Consider the following 17290-nt stretch of genomic DNA (forward strand, 5'->3'; position numbering starts at 1 on the left):
GGAGCCGAGCTGCTCTATGTACATATTGCAACTTTTATATAAATAAAGAAATGTTTTTCGGAGAAAAATTCCCTGTTGTATAAGTGATTGTTTTACGGACGATCTGATAAAGAAAAATTTGTTATCGGACATATGTCATAGATCTCCAATAAGATCATTGTCTTGTTTAAGAAATTGTTTTCTGAACCTCTTAAGTCTTAGGATCTCGTGGATAATATCAAAATAAAAATTTAATAATATATAAATTTTTGGCAGAATCATGAGACGAGGAAACCGTGGCTGTCAGCCAGACCCTCTCTCTGAAGATGACGAGCTTGACCCTGATGTTCGCAAGGCTCTTCATAGGACTCAGCCAGGACCCTTCAAAGGAGAAGGGGAGAACCTGGGCAAGGCTGTGGAAAAATGGGTGGAAGCCATGGAAGAGTATTTTGATGTCACAGGCTACAATGAGCAGAGCAAAATGGCTCTTGCCTGGCTGAAAATAGTGGAAACAGCCAGGGTAGCATGGAGGAACCACTATGACACCAACCGTCTGGACAGAAATACTCAGTCTTGGAATGATCTAAAAACCTATCTAAGAAAGAGATTTTGTCCTCCTGGATTTTTGGAAACCAAAATGAACGAATTCTTAGAGCTAAAGCAGGAGAGCAAAACCATGGAGGAATATCACCAGGCCTTTGCTCTTCTACTCAAATATTCACCACCTCTAGATGAAGAGCAACTCATGGTGAGGTTCATTCGGGGAATGAACGAACCCTTGGACACACTGGTCAAAAATGCCAAGCCAGTGTCCATGGCTGAAGCAGTAAGAATGGCAAAAGATTTTGCCAAAGCCTTTGTAGTAAAGGTTCTGTGCCAAAGCCTGCACCCTCCAACTTTAAAAGATTCCAAGCCCAGGGAAGTACTTCAAACTTTCCACCCCCGAAGAGGCAGCAAGGCCCGAATCATAAGCAGGATGCAGGAAGATTCCGAAGTGAAGGAAGACCCTTCCCCTAGAATACTTTCTTAGGAGCCCCACCTCTTTTAAGAAATCAGAGGGATGAACTCAGAACCGAAAACCGATGTTTTGGATGCCAGGGTTTTGGTCACTTGTTAAAAGACTGCCCGACTCCTACCATGTCAAGAGGACAGGGAAGTCAAGGACCCCGAGTTCAGAGACCAACCCCTTCATACCAGTCTAATCAGGGTCCGTCTCGCCCAAGCCAAGGAAACCCCAGAAGAACTCCAGCACAACCATCTGCCTCTGTCCAAAGTAATCTCAAAACTCCTTCCCAGAACTGGGGCAACCAACGAGAAAGAGTTTCACCTCAAATTGCAGCAGCCAGAGCAGTCACAATTTCAGATGTAGTAGAAGAGGAAAAAGGACAGATCTATGCTGCCATTGAAAATCAAGGGCCTAGCCGTCATCCATACTCCAGCAGAGTATCAAGGTAAGCCTTTTAAGCTTTTGATTGATTCAGGCAGTTCTCATTCATTCATTTCCCCTGGATGCTTGCGTAAGCTAGTCTTAGAACAGAAATCAGGGAAACCTATGCAAGTTGAATTGGCCAGTGGGAAGACTCTTTTCACTCACCATGAGACAGAACTTATTCAGTTCAATCTAGATGGTAATGTAACCGATTGTCAGTTTAAAGTCTTACCTCTGGGAGTTTTTGACAAGATCCTTGGAATGGATTGGCTCCACAAAAATCAAGCTGACATACACTGTCACAATGGAACCATTTCCTTCCATGACCTTCACGGGAACAAAGTTCAAGGAACTGGAGTTTTTGGATCCCCAGACCTTCAGTTAGTAAAATCTTCCAGGTTACTAAAAGGACTTAGGAAGAAGCATCAAATTTATGTTGTCAAAATGAACCCAGTAGACTCAAAGCTTAAGGCTAAAGAACCAGAATGGTTAAGTGAATTTGATGATCTATTCCCTGCAGAACTAACTAAAATGCCTCCAATCCGGGAAGTAGATCATGTTATAGAATTAACCCCCGGAGCTCAGCCAGTAGACCTGTGCACGTATAAAATGCAAGTTCCTGAAGAAGCCATCGAACTCAAGGAATAGCTTAGGTAGCTGTTAGAACAAGGGTTTGTAAGACCCAGTGTTTCACCTTGGGGTGCGCAGTTCTCTTTCAGAAAAAGAAAGATGGAACTCTTAGACTCTGTGTAGACTACAGAGGTCTAAATCAATTGATAGTTAAGAATAATCCTATCCCAAGATTGATGAGCTTTTGGACAGGCTAAATGGAGCCCATATCTTCACAAAGATAGATCTCAAATCCGGGTATTACCAAATCAGGATCAATGATCAAGATATACCAAAAATAGCCATCAATACTCACTATGGGCATTATGAATTTACTGTCATGCCATTCGGATTAACTAATGCCCTAGCTACATTCAATCGCCTAATGCAGGACATCCTCAGAGAGAATACTTGGATGATTTTGTTCTAGTTTTCTTTGATGACATTCTGATTTACTCAAAGAATGCAGCTGACCATGAGACTCATGTCAAAAAAGTTCTTGAGATTCTAAGGAAGTATCAACTCTTTGCCCAAAAGAGCAAATGCACTTTCTCTGCCGACCACGTTGAATACTTGGGCTTTGTGGTATCCAAAGATGGAATTTCTCCAGATTCTGCAAAAGTCCAAGCAGTCATAGATTGGTCAGAACCAAAGACAGTGAAAGAAGTCAGAGGATTCTTGGGATTAACTGGTTGGAATTTTTATACCAAAGTATGCTCTCATAGCTTTCCCCGTGACTACCTTCTCAAAAAGAATACCCCATTTCAATGGTCTGCCTGGTGCCAGAGTGCTTTTGATAAGCTGAAGACCGCCTTGGTAACCAGTCCCGTTCTGAAGCTGCGCCAGATTTCTCTCTACCCTTTGAGGTAGTAATTGATGCGAGTGGTTTTGCCCTGGGAGGTGCACTCATGCAAGAACGTCATGCAGTGGCCTATGAATCCGGAATGCTCAGAACGCATGAGAGAAATTATGCTGTCCACCACCTGGAATTACTTTCAGTAGTCTATGCCTAAAAGTTGTGGAGACATTACCTACTGGGAAAAAGATTCACTTTGATGACAGATCATCAGAGCTTAAAGTGGATCTTTACTCAGAAGGACCTCAACATGCGCCAAAGAAGGTGGATGTAGACCCTGCAAGAATTTGATTTTGAAATCAAGTACTACCCAGGCAAAGAAAATGTGGTAGCTGATGCCCTCAACAAAAAAGCCTCCTTGCTTACAATTACTGTAGTATCAAATCCCTTGATTATTGAAGCAAGTGAGAAGATCATGCACAGGATAGATTCTTTGGCCCTATTGCTACCCTACTTATGCAAGAAAGCAAAACTCCTTAGGAGTTGAACAAAGTTCAAGGATATAGCCTGGATGATGGCATTATGTATTATAATCGCAGGCTATGCATTCCCAATGATGAGGGAACCAAGGACCAAATTCTGAATGAAGCTCATGATAGTCTTATAGCAGGACATCCAGGTTTCATCAAAACCTACATGTCTATAAAGAAAAGCTTCTTTTAGCCTGGTCTGAAAAAGGATGTATTGAATCATGTACGTCAATGTCTGACATGCCAAAAAGTCAAAGCTGAGAGAGTAAAAATGCCTGGGAAGTTACACCCATTGGTTCCCCAGATGAAGTGGGAATGTATCAGTATGGACTTTATTACTGGATTACCTTCAGTGCAATCTGGTTACAACTCCATTTTTGTGGTAGTTGACAGACTAACCAAAGTTGCCCATCTAATCCCAATAAAAGAAACCTACACTACAGTGGATGTGGCCAGAGTGTTCCTCAAAGAAATCTTCAGATTGCATGGCCTACCCAGGAGAATAGTAAGTGATCGAGATCCCAAGTTTACTTCAAGGTTCTGGACTGCATTTTTCGAAGCCGTGGGAACTTTCTTGGATCTCAACACAGCTTATCACCCTGAGACCGATGGTCAAACTAAAAGGGTAAACCAAGTAATCGAAGATATACTTCGGTCATTCTGTGGCACAGGGAACCCAAGAAGTGGCTAAGCTATCTACACCTAGTCGAGTTCGCCTACAATGCTTTTTATCACCGAAGTATCGGGATGAGCCCTTTTAAAGCTCTGTATGGACAAGATTGGTTAACTCCATTAACTTGGTCCGACCCATTGATTAAGGTCAAGATGTCCAGACAGATGCTTGACGACATGGAGCAGCAGATGCAGGCAATTCGTAAAGATATAAAAGCTGCCCACCAGGATAGACAGAAGCAATATGCAGATAAGAAGAGGACAGATAGAAAATTCAAAGAAGCAGATATGGTCTTCCTTTGAGTACGGCCCAAAAGAAGTTCTTTATCTCTTGGGAAGTACAAGAAGTTATCCCCTAGATATTGTGGGCCATATCTGATTACAAAGAAAGTAGGTGTCTTAGCCTACGAGCTTCTTTTGTCTCCTCATCTCAAAGTTCATAATGTATTTCATGTAAGCCTTCTAAAGAATTATGTACCAAGCCCAAATCATGTGCTTGATGAAATCCTAACCTCTTCAACCCAAGGGCAGATGGAACTCCAACCTGAAGAAATTCTCGATGTTCGAGAAAAGATTCTTAGGAACAGAATTCTCAGAGAATTATTGGTAAAATAGAAGTTCTATCCTTTTGAAGATGCCACCTGGGAGAATGAAGCCAATCTGTTTGCGGGATTATCTCCCCAGTTTGCGAGATGAGAGCATCTCGGGTTTTTCAAGTGGGAGAGAATGTAAGATTCCTCCCCAACCTCTCAAGATGTCCAGCATCTTCCCCTGTAATCAAATCTCTCTTCAGAAATATAAAAGATCTTGTTTCTACCAGTTTTGGCCTAGAGAGAGAAAATCTTTTAGAGAGTGGTAACTCAAGTTTTAAATATATTTGGATAGAAAAATATCTCATCTTATTAAAATAAGTTCCCTTGAAACAGAAGTTCAAAAAGATTTTCAGAAGGTGCATTAGAAATTAAGTATAATCTGTTCAAGAGGCATTATCCTGGGGATGAAGATTTTTTTTGAAATTTTAAATTAAGGTTCCTATGGACCAATAAGATTCATCCAAATGTAGGGAGGAGATAAATGAAGAAATAAAAGAAAAATCTCCCAAAAATGAGTAAATACTCACATAAGATGAAGAGTTGACTAAGGACAAGGTTAATAGTTAAAAAAGAGAGATATTTAGGTGAAATGATGCATTTTTGACACCTCTGCATGGGGGAATTCCCCTCATGAAGGAGGCACCTATTTCACATGCTTGAATGAGTTTTAAACTCCCAAATAATGGGATATTTTTTATCTCTCCTCTCTCCTGTTTCAACTAGATCCAAAAAGTGAGCAAAACTAACCTACTAAAAATGGTCAAAAATTGACCAAACTGATCTGGAAAATTCTAGAGTCAATTGGCTTGGTTAGAAGCTCACTTTTTCCTATAAATAGAAGCCCTCCCCTTTGTTGAAACTCAATAGTGTTTTTGCACTGTTACCCTGCCTCTCCCAAGTGCCAAAGACTGTGAATTTTACCCATAATTCACTAGTTTTTGACCCTCCCTCTTCCAAAAAGATTGGTGGCTACTCTTGTCTCAAACAAGAGTTGAACCCTCAAACCATCAAGCCAAAGGAAAGCTCTCAAAGTCATTAGTAAGTTGGTGATTCTTCTCTTTTTCCACTTATTTTATGGTTTTTATGGTTTTTTATGCTTTATGTCTTCTCTAAAATTGCAAATGATGTGATACCTCATTACAAAAAGGCATTTCCCTCTCTTCTCTAGTAAATCCAACCATTCTCTGTCCTAGGTGAATGTTAAATGAATAAAATCAAGTTTTTCATAATGTTTCTCTTAAATAAGTAGAAAAATGTTACTTTAGGATGAATTAAATACTCTTGATGCATTTCTAATTAATTTTAGAGTCTTAAAATTGAAAAATGGTCAGCCATACAAAGGAGGTTATGGGAAAATTTTTCAAAAATTTGGAAATAAGTATTATCTTTCATTAGTCTACAAGACTAATCCTTATGATTTCTATATTCTAAAGTGCCATTTTCATGCATAGAAGATGCATTTTGATTATTTGTATAAAAGAAATTTAGTTTTATTATAAAAGTATTACTTTCATTATAATTGATTTTCATGCATAGAAGTATGCATAAAAGATTATTTTTTAATTATAAAAGTGTTACTTTTATCATATTTGATCTTCATGCATAGAAGTATGCATAAAAGATTATTTAAAAAAGTGTTACTTTTATCATATTTGATTTTCATGCATAGAAGTATGCGTAAAAGATTATTTTTTTATTATAAAAGTGTTACTTTTATCATATTTGATTTTCATGCATAGAAGTATGCGTAAAAGATTTTTTTTTTAATTATAAAAGTGTTAGTTTTATCATATTTGGATTTCATGCATAGAAGTATGCATAAAAGATTATTTTTTATTAAAAAAGTGTTACTTTTATCATATTTGATTTTCATGTATAGAAGTATGCATAAAAGATTATTTTTTTATTATAAAAGTGTTACTTTTATCATATTTGATTTTCATGCATAAAAGACTATTTTTTTATTATAAAAGTGTTACTTTTATCATATTTGATTTTCATGCATAAAAGATTATTTTTTTATTATAAAATTGTTACTTTTATCATATTTGATTTTCATGCACAAAAGTATGCATAAAAGATTATTTTTTTATATTAAAAGTCTAATTTTCATCATAAATGGTTTTTATGCATAAATGGGTGCATAAAATATAATTTTTTATATTAAAAGTGTGATTTTTATCATAAATGGTTTTTATGCATAAATGGGTGCATAAAAGATATTTTTTTATATTAAAAGTGTGATTTTCATCATAAATGGTTTTTTCATAAATGGTTGCATAAAAGAAGTTTTATATTAAAAGTGTGACTTTCATCAGAATCGGATTTTATGCATAATTAGATGCATATAGAATCTTTATAATTAAATAAGGGTTCTCCTTAATCCTCTATTTAATTTTTATATAAATTGAAAAGAATGAATAAGTAGATAATCTGTGAGAGAAAATTCTACCATTTCATATTCACTAAGATGGTAATGAGAAAATTCAATTAAACTATCGAAGTTAGAGATCCAGATAAATGATTATTTTATTCCTCTTAAGAAATCCATGTTTTAGAAATCTGTAAGCAAATATTTGTCGAAAGAAATTTAAAAAAAGAGAAATTGAAATAGTACCTTTCGAGAACGATAATTTAGGAAGAACGTTTTCAGACCCAAACTCTGATTCAGACTATTGACCAAGACCTAATTTATTCGTCAATGATGATGTGATCAGTTCAGGAAAAATGTACTTAAATCACTCATCGAATCTGAAACTAAGATAAGACTTTTGATTTTGATCTGAGGATCAAGTTGACAGAATTCGAGGAATTATGTTTGGAATTCAGACCTGGATCTAGAAGTATTGGGATACGGATTTAAGATTTATTCATGGTATTCAAACAAAATCAAAACTATAAACTTGCATAGAAACCCTGTTTTCTTAAAAGACTGTCTTACGCTAGAATGCTGGAGGGAGCATTTGGCATATATGTTTATCTAAGGGAAGTTCGGTTGCAACAGCTGGCAGGGAGTGTTCGAGGGACAGCTCACGCGGCAAAGCCTGCCGAGGTCTTGACCAGCCTCGGTATGGTTAAAATGGTGCGCTTCCGGTATGATGGACGAGGGCCGACGAAGCGGTCCCTGAGTGAAGTGCCAGGACACCTACGGAGGATCCTAGAGGGTTCTGACCAGGCGATGCACGGGCTCGCAGTGCCGAGGACACCCGTTCCTATGTCGAGGAAGATATTATATGACAGACCAATGTTATTGTAATCTATCACTGCATCTCGTTGTTGACTCGCTGGTCTCAAAACGGAGAGTCCAGAGTGATACTGTTTTGTGAGAAACAAAGACTCAATGGAAATTTTGAAGTATGACATGTGTAATCAGTAAATTGTTTGTCAATGGATTGTTTTTATTAAAGTTTTAAAGAGGAGTGTGTGCGTATCTGTTTTCTAAAGCTAAAGCTAAGAAAGGCAATTCAATTATGGGTGGGTGAGTACTTGTTTGGTTCCACCGATTCCAGTGGTAGGGTGGTGGCTAACCCATGGGCCGGATGGGGTTAGGCTGGAATCATGGAGTTTTAATAATCAAACTGAAAAATCTTAGGATTACGCTAGGCTTCGAGTAGATAGTTAATTCCTTGATAAAATTTTCAATTGAGTGGATCAACGGCTGTGCCTGATCTTGATTAGGAAAAAAGTGTTGTAATCACTCAGATTGATCAAATTATATCAGTGATAGTTTCTTTTTAATCTGATTTATTCAGGTGAAGGATAGTTTAGAATTGATCTCGTTAGAAAAATTCGTTAAGAAAAATAAAAAAGGTGGAATCGTCCCCGCTTTCCGGGCATGGAAAATTTTCCCGGTTTCGGTTTTCGGAGTGACCACCAGCTTAGTCTCGTGCTCGGACATTCATGGGCGAGGCCCCGAGTGAGAGACCCTGCCCCGCACATGAGGGGGCTGCTTGCGCTGGTGGCTGTCAGCTCTGCCGGGAATCCGCCGGTGCACGGAGGGGGCAGAGGGATCCCATAGTTGGTATCAGAGCAAGTTGAAAGCTAATAAGGATAAACAAATTTTTATCAATAAAAAACTCAGAAAAAGCATTTTTCATAATGTATTTTCATTCCGTAAGCTTCTTTAATGAAGAATTTTTAATCAAAGAAATTATTTTTATAGATGGAAATTCCCTGTTTATCTGGTATTCCCGACCTCACCCAGTCTCAAGATATGACTACGTTCGCCTTCGAGCATCTCATCTCTTCCACTTCAACTCGAACAAGCCGAGAAAGACTCGCATGCCATTTAAAGGATTTATATTTTCCTGACCCACCAGTGGAGAGACGACAACATAAGTGGTTTGCAGGGCAATTTGTCAATGCCTCTTGCGACTGGCGTGCAATGCTGAGGTAGAACCACTCATTGGCCATGATTCTGATAAAGCTGAAAATGACACGTGGTGTCATTCTATATCATTCAACACCTTGGAATTTCAGACTTTCATGCCGAATTTATAGACTCCTTAGTTGATTTATCCCTAAGGAGAAAATAATAGCTCCCTTCGCAGTTAGAGAACTTATGTAGTAACAGGGCATGACTATGGCCCAACTGCTACGGTCCTCTTATACGTCTCTTGCGCGAGGAGATTTTGAATTCTGGAGCCGAGCTGCTCTATGTACATATTGTAACTTTTATATAAATAAAGAAATGTTTTTCGGAGAAAAATTCCCTGTCGTATAAGTGATTGTTTTACGGACGATCTGATAAAGAAAAATTTGTTATCGGACATATGTCATAGATCTCCAATAAGATCATTGTCTTGTTTAAGAAATTGTTTTCTGAACCTCTTAAGTCTTAGGATCTCGTGGATAATATCAAAATAAAAATTTAATAATATATAAATTTTTGGCAGAATCATGAGACGAGGAAACCGTGGCTGTCAGCCAGACCCTCTCTCTGAAGATGACGAGCTTGACCCTGATGTTCGCAAGGCTCTTCATAGGACTCAGCCAGGACCCTTCAAAGGAGAAGGGGAGAACCTGGGCAAGGCTGTGGAAAAATGGGTGGAAGCCATGGAAGAGTATTTTGATGTCACAGGCTACAATGAGCAGAGCAAAATGGCTCTTGCCTGGCTGAAAATAGTGGAAACAGCCAGGGTAGCATGGAGGAACCACTATGACACCAACCGTCTGGACAGAAATACTCAGTCTTGGAATGATCTAAAAACCTATCTAAGAAAGAGATTTTGTCCTCCTGGATTTTTGGAAACCAAAATGAACAAATTCTTAGAGCTAAAGCAGGAGAGCAAAACCATGGAGGAATATCACCAGGCCTTTGCTCTTCTACTCAAATATTCACCACCTCTAGATGAAGAGCAACTCATGGTGAGGTTCATTCGGGGAATGAACGAACCCTTGGACACACTGGTCAAAAATGCCAAGCCAGTGTCCATGGCTGAAGCAGTAAGAATGGCAAAAGATTTTGCCAAAGCCTTTGTAGTAAAGGTTCTGTGCCAAAGCCTGCACCCTCCAACTTTAAAAGATTCCAAGCCCAGGGAAGTACTTCAAACTTTCCACCCCCGAAGAGGCAGCAAGGCCCGAATCATAAGCAGGATGCAGGAAGATTCCGAAGTGAAGGAAGACCCTTCCCCTAGAATACTTTCTTAGGAGCCCCACCTCTTTTAAGAAATCAGAGGGATGAACTCAGAACCGAAAACCAATGTTTTGGATGCCAGGGTTTTGGTCACTTGTTAAAAGACTGCCCGACTCCTACCATGTCAAGAGGACAGGGAAGTCAAGGACCCCGAGTTCAGAGACCAACCCCTTCATACCAGTCTAATCAGGGTCCGTCTCGCCCAAGCCAAGGAAACCCCAGAAGAACTCCAGCACAACCATCTGCCTCTGTCCAAAGTAATCTCAAAACTCCTTCCCAGAACTGGGGCAACCAACGAGAAAGAGTTTCACCTCAAATTGCAGCAGCCAGAGCAGTCACAATTTCAGATGTAGTAGAAGAGGAAAAAGGACAGATCTATGCTGCCATTGAAAATCAAGGGCCTAGCCGTCATCCATACTCCAGCAGAGTATCAAGGTAAGCCTTTTAAGCTTTTGATTGATTCAGGCAGTTCTCATTCATTCATTTCCCCTGGATGCTTGCGTAAGCTAGTCTTAGAACAGAAATCAGGGAAACCTATGCAAGTTGAATTGGCCAGTGGGAAGACTCTTTTCACTCACCATGAGACAGAACTTATTCAGTTCAATCTAGATGGTAATGTAACCGATTGTCAGTTTAAAGTCTTACCTCTGGGAGTTTTTGACAAGATCCTTGGAATGGATTGGCTCCACAAAAATCAAGCTGACATACACTGTCACAATGGAACCATTTCCTTCCATGACCTTCACGGGAACAAAGTTCAAGGAACTGGAGTTTTTGGATCCCCAGACCTTCAGTTAGTAAAAGCTTCCAGGTTACTAAAAGGACTTAGGAAGAAGCATCAAATTTATGTTGTCAAAATGAACCCAGTAGACTCAAAGCTTAAGGCTAAAGAACCAGAATGGTTAAGTGAATTTGATGATCTATTCCCTGCAGAACTAACTAAAATGCCTCCAATCCGGGAAGTAGATCATGTTATAGAATTAACCCCCGGAGCTCAGCCAGTAGACCTGTGCACGTATAAAATGCAAGTTCCTGAAGAAGCCATCGAACTCAAGGAATAGCTTAGGTAGCTGTTAGAACAAGGGTTTGTAAGACCCAGTGTTTCACCTTGGGGTGCGCAGTTCTCTTTCAGAAAAAGAAAGATGGAACTCTTAGACTCTGTGTAGACTACAGAGGTCTAAATCAATTGATAGTTAAGAATAATCCTATCCCAAGATTGATGAGCTTTTGGACAGGCTAAATGGAGCCCATATCTTCACAAAGATAGATCTCAAATCCGGGTATTACCAAATCAGGATCAATGATCAAGATATACCAAAAATAGCCATCAATACTCACTATGGGCATTATGAATTTACTGTCATGCCATTCGGATTAACTAATGCCCTAGCTACATTCAATCGCCTAATGCAGGACATCCTCAGAGAGAATACTTGGATGATTTTGTTCTAGTTTTCTTTGATGACATTCTGATTTACTCAAAGAATGCAGCTGACCATGAGACTCATGTCAAAAAAGTTCTTGAGATTCTAAGGAAGTATCAACTCTTTGCCCAAAAGAGCAAATGCACTTTCTCTGCCGACCACGTTGAATACTTGGGCTTTGTGGTATCCAAAGATGGAATTTCTCCAGATTCCGCAAAAGTCCAAGCAGTCATAGATTGGCCAGAACCAAAGACAGTGAAAGAAGTCAGAGGATTCTTGGGATTAACTGGTTGGAATTTTTATACCAAAGTATGCTCTCATAGCTTTCCCCGTGACTACCTTCTCAAAAAGAATACCCCATTTCAATGGTCTGCCTGGTGCCAGAGTGCTTTTGATAAGCTGAAGACCGCCTTGGTAACCAGTCCCGTTCTGAAGCTGCGCCAGATTTCTCTCTACCCTTTGAGGTAGTAATTGATGCGAGTGGTTTTGCCCTGGGAGGTGCACTCATGCAAGAACGTCATGCAGTGGCCTATGAATCCGGAAAGCTCAGAACGCATGAGAGAAATTATGCTGTCCACCACCTGGAATTACTTTCAGTAGTCTATGCCTAAAAGTTGTGGAGACATTACCTACTGGGAAAAAGATTCACTTTGATGACAGATCATCAGAGCTTAAAGTGGATCTTTACTCAGAAGGACCTCAACATGCGCCAAAGAAGGTGGATGTAGACCCTGCAAGAATTTGATTTTGAAATCAAGTACTACCCAGGCAAAGAAAATGTGGTAGCTGATGCCCTCAACAAAAAAGCCTCCTTGCTTACAATTACTGTAGTATCAAATCCCTTGATTATTGAAGCAAGTGAGAAGATCATGCACAGGATAGATTCTTTGGCCCTATTGCTACCCTACTTATGCAAGAAAGCAAAACTCCTTAGGAGTTGAACAAAGTTCAAGGATATAGCCTGGATGATGGCATTATGTATTATAATCGCAGGCTATGCATTCCCAATGATGAGGGAACCAAGGACCAAATTCTGAATGAAGCTCATGATAGTCTTATAGCAGGACATCCAGGTTTCATCAAAACCTACATGTCTATAAAGAAAAGCTTCTTTTAGCCTGGTCTGAAAAAGGATGTATTGAATCATGTACGTCAATGTCTGACATGCCAAAAAGTCAAAGCTGAGAGAGTAAAAATGCCTGGGAAGTTACACCCATTGGTTCCCCAGATGAAGTGGGAATGTATCAGTATGGACTTTATTACTGGATTACCTTCAGTGCAATCTGGTTACAACTCCATTTTTGTGGTAGTTGACAGACTAACCAAAGTTGCCCATCTAATCCCAGTAAAAGAAACCTACACTACAGTGGATGTGGCCAGAGTGTTCCTCAAAGAAATCTTCAGATTGCATGGCCTACCCAGGAGAATAGTAAGTGATCGAGATCCCAAGTTTACTTCAAGGTTCTGGACTGCATTTTTCGAAGCCGTGGGAACTTTCTTGGATCTCAACACAGCTTATCACCCTGAGACCGATGGTCAAACTAAAAGGGTAAACCAAGTAATCGAAGATATACTTCGGTCATTCTGTGGCACAGGGAACCCAAGAAGTGGCTAAGCTATCTACACCTAGTCGAGTTCGCCTACAATGCTTTTTATCACCGAAGTATCGGGATGAGCCCTTTTAAAGCTCTGTATGGACAAGATTGGTTAACTCCATTAACTTGGTCCGACCCATTGATTAAGGTCAAGATGTCCAGACAGATGCTTGACGACATGGAGCAGCAGATGCAGGCAATTCGTAAAGATATAAAAGCTGCCCACCAGGATAGACAGAAGCAATATGCAGATAAGAAGAGGACAGATAGAAAATTCAAAGAAGCAGATATGGTCTTCCTTTGAGTACGGCCCAAAAGAAGTTCTTTATCTCTTGGGAAGTACAAGAAGTTATCCCCTAGATATTGTGGGCCATATCTGATTACAAAGAAAGTAGGTGTCTTAGCCTACGAGCTTCTTTTGTCTCCTCATCTCAAAGTTCATAATGTATTTCATGTAAGCCTTCTAAAGAATTATGTACCAAGCCCAAATCATGTGCTTGATGAAATCCTAACCTCTTCAACCCAAGGGCAGATGGAACTCCAACCTGAAGAAATTCTCGATGTTCGAGAAAAGATTCTTAGGAATAGAATTCTCAGAGAATTATTGGTAAAATAGAAGTTCTATCCTTTTGAAGATGCCACCTGGGAGAATGAAGCCAATCTGTTTGCGGGATTATCTCCCCAGTTTGCGAGATGAGAGCATCTCGGGTTTTTCAAGTGGGAGAGAATGTAAGATTCCTCCCCAACCTCTCAAGATGTCCAGCATCTTCCCCTGTAATCAAATCTCTCTTCAGAAATATAAAAGATCTTGTTTCTACCAGTTTTGGCCTAGAGAGAGAAAATCTTTTAGAGAGTGGTAACTCAAGTTTTAAATATATTTGGATAGAAAAATATCTCATCTTATTAAAATAAGTTCCCCTGAAACAGAAGTTCAAAAAGATTTTCAGAAGGTGCATTAGAAATTAAGTATAATCTGTTCAAGAGGCATTATCCTGGGGATGAAGATTTTTTTTGAAATTTTAAATTAAGGTTCCTATGGACCAATAAGATTCATCCAAATGTAGGGAGGAGATAAATGAAGAAATAAAAGAAAAATCTCCCAAAAATGAGTAAATACTCACATAAGATGAAGAGTTGACTAAGGACAAGGTTAATAGTTAAAAAAGAGAGATATTTAGGTGAAATGATGCATTTTTGACACCTCTGCATGGGGGAATTCCCCTCATGAAGGAGGCACCTATTTCACATGCTTGAATGAGTTTTAAACTCCCAAATAATGGGATATTTTTTATCTCTCCTCTCTCCTGTTTCAACTAGATCCAAAAAGTGAGCAAAACTAACCTACTAAAAATGGTCAAAAATTGACCAAACTGATCTGGAAAATTCTAGAGTCAATTGGCTTGGTTAGAAGCTCACTTTTTCCTATAAATAGAAGCCCTCCCCTTTGTTGAAACTCAATAGTGTTTTTGCACTGTTACCCTGCCTCTCCCAAGTGCCAAAGACTGTGAATTTTACCCATAATTCACTAGTTTTTGACCCTCCCTCTTCCAAAAAGATTGGTGGCCACTCTTGTCGCAAACAAGAGTTGAACCCTCAAACCATCAAGCCAAAGGAAAGCTCTCAAAGTCATTAGTAAGTTGGTGATTCTTCTCTTTTTCCACTTATTTTATGGTTTTTATGGTTTTTTATGCTTTATGTCTTCTCTAAAATTGCAAATGATGTGATACCTCATTACAAAAAGGCATTCCCCTCTCTTCTCTAGTAAATCCAACCATTCTCTGTCCTAGGTGAATGTTAAATGAATAAAATCAAGTTTTTCATAATGTTTCTCTTAAATAAGTAGAAAAATGTTACTTTAGGATGAATTAAATACTCTTGATGCATTTCTAATTAATTTTAGAGTCTTAAAATTGAAAAATGGTCAGCCATACAAAGGAGGTTATGGGAAAATTTTTCAAAAATTTGGAAATAAGTATTATCTTTCATTAGTCTACAAGACTAATCCTTATGATTTCTATATTCTAAAGTGCCATTTTCATGCATAGAAGATGCATTTTGATTATTTGTATAAAAGAAATTTAGTTTTATTATAAAAGTATTACTTTCATTATAATTGATTTTCATGCATAGAAGTATGCATAAAAGATTATTTTTTTATTATAAAAGTGTTACTTTTATCATATTTGATTTTCATGCATAGAAGTACGCATAAAAGATTATTTAAAAAAGTGTTACTTTTATCATATTTGATTTTCATGAATAGAAGTATGCGTAAAAGATTATTTTTTTATTATAAAAGTGTTACTTTTATCATATTTGATTTTCATGCATAGAAGTATGCGTAAAAGATTTTTTTTTTAATTATAAAAGTGTTAGTTTTATCATATTTGGATTTCATGCATAGAAGTATGCATAAAAGATTATTTTTTATTAAAAAAGTGTTACTTTTATCATATTTGATTTTCATGTATAGAAGTATGCATAAAAGATTATTTTTTTATTATAAAAGTGTTACTTTTATCATATTTGATTTTCATGCATAAAAGACTATTTTTTTATTATAAAAGTGTTACTTTTATCATATTTGATTTTCATGCATAAAAGATTATTTTTTTATTATAAAATTGTTACTTTTATCATATTTGATTTTCATGCACAAAAGTATGCATAAAAGATTATTTTTTTATATTAAAAGTCTAATTTTCATCATAAATGGTTTTTATGCATAAATGGGTGCATAAAATATAATTTTTTATATTAAAAGTGTGATTTTCATCATAAATGGTTTTTATGCATAAATGGGTGCATAAAAGATATTTTTTTATATTAAAAGTGTGATTTTCATCATAAATGGTTTTTTCATAAATGGTTGCATAAAAGAAGTTTTATATTAAAAGTGTGACTTTCATCAGAATCGGATTTTATGCATAATTAGATGCATATAGAATCTTTATAATTAAATAAGGGTTCTCCTTAATCCTCTATTTAATTTTTATATAAATTGAAAAGAATGAATAAGTAGATAATCTGTGAGAGAAAATTCTACCATTTCATATTCACTAAGATGGTAATGAGAAAATTCAATTAAACTATCGAAGTTAGAGATCCAGATAAATGATTATTTTATTCCTCTTAAGAAATCCATGTTTTAGAAATCTGTAAGCAAATATTTGTCGAAAGAAATTTAAAAAAAGAGAAATTGAAATAGTACCTTTCGAGAACGATAATTTAGGAAGAACGTTTTCAGACCCAAACTCTGATTCAGACTATTGACCAAGACCTAATTTATTCGTCAATGATGATGTGATCAGTTCAGGGAAAATGTACTTAAATCACTCATCGAATCTGAAACTAAGATAAGACTTTTGATTTTGATCTGAGGATCAAGTTGACAGAATTCGAGGAATTATGTTTGGAATTCAGACCTGGATCTAGAAGTATTGGGATACGGATTTAAGATTTATTCATGGTATTCAAACAAAATCAAAACTATAAACTTGCATAGAAACCCTGTTTTCTTAAAAGACTGTCTTACGCTAGAATGCTGGAGGGAGCATTTGGCATATATGTTTATCTAAGGGAAGTTCGGTTGCAACAGCTGGCAGGGAGTGTTCGAGGGACAGCTCACGCGGCAAAGCCTGCCGAGGTCTTGACCAGCCTCGGTATGGTTAAAATGGTGCGCTTCTGGTACGATGAACGAGGGTCGACGAAGCGATCCCTAAGTGAAGTGCCAGGACACCTAAGGAGGATCCTAGAGGGTTCTGACCAGGCGATGCACGGGCTCGCGGTGCCGAGGACACCCATTCTTATGTCGAGGAAGATATTATATGACAGACCAATGTTATTGTAATCTATCACTGCATCTCGTTGTTGACTCGCTGGTCTCAACGGAGAGTCCAGAGTGATATTGTTTTGTGAGAAACAAAGACTCAATGGAAATTTTGAAGTATGACATGTGTAATCAGTAAATTGTTTGTCAATGGATTGTTTTTATTAAAGTTTTAAAGAGGAGTGTGTGCGTATCTGTT

The sequence above is a fragment of the Cibotium barometz genome, chromosome 25, assembly GCF_041138505.1.
Source record: "Cibotium barometz isolate CiBa-2024 chromosome 25, ASM4113850v1, whole genome shotgun sequence".
NCBI lineage: Eukaryota > Viridiplantae > Streptophyta > Polypodiopsida > Cyatheales > Cibotiaceae > Cibotium > Cibotium barometz.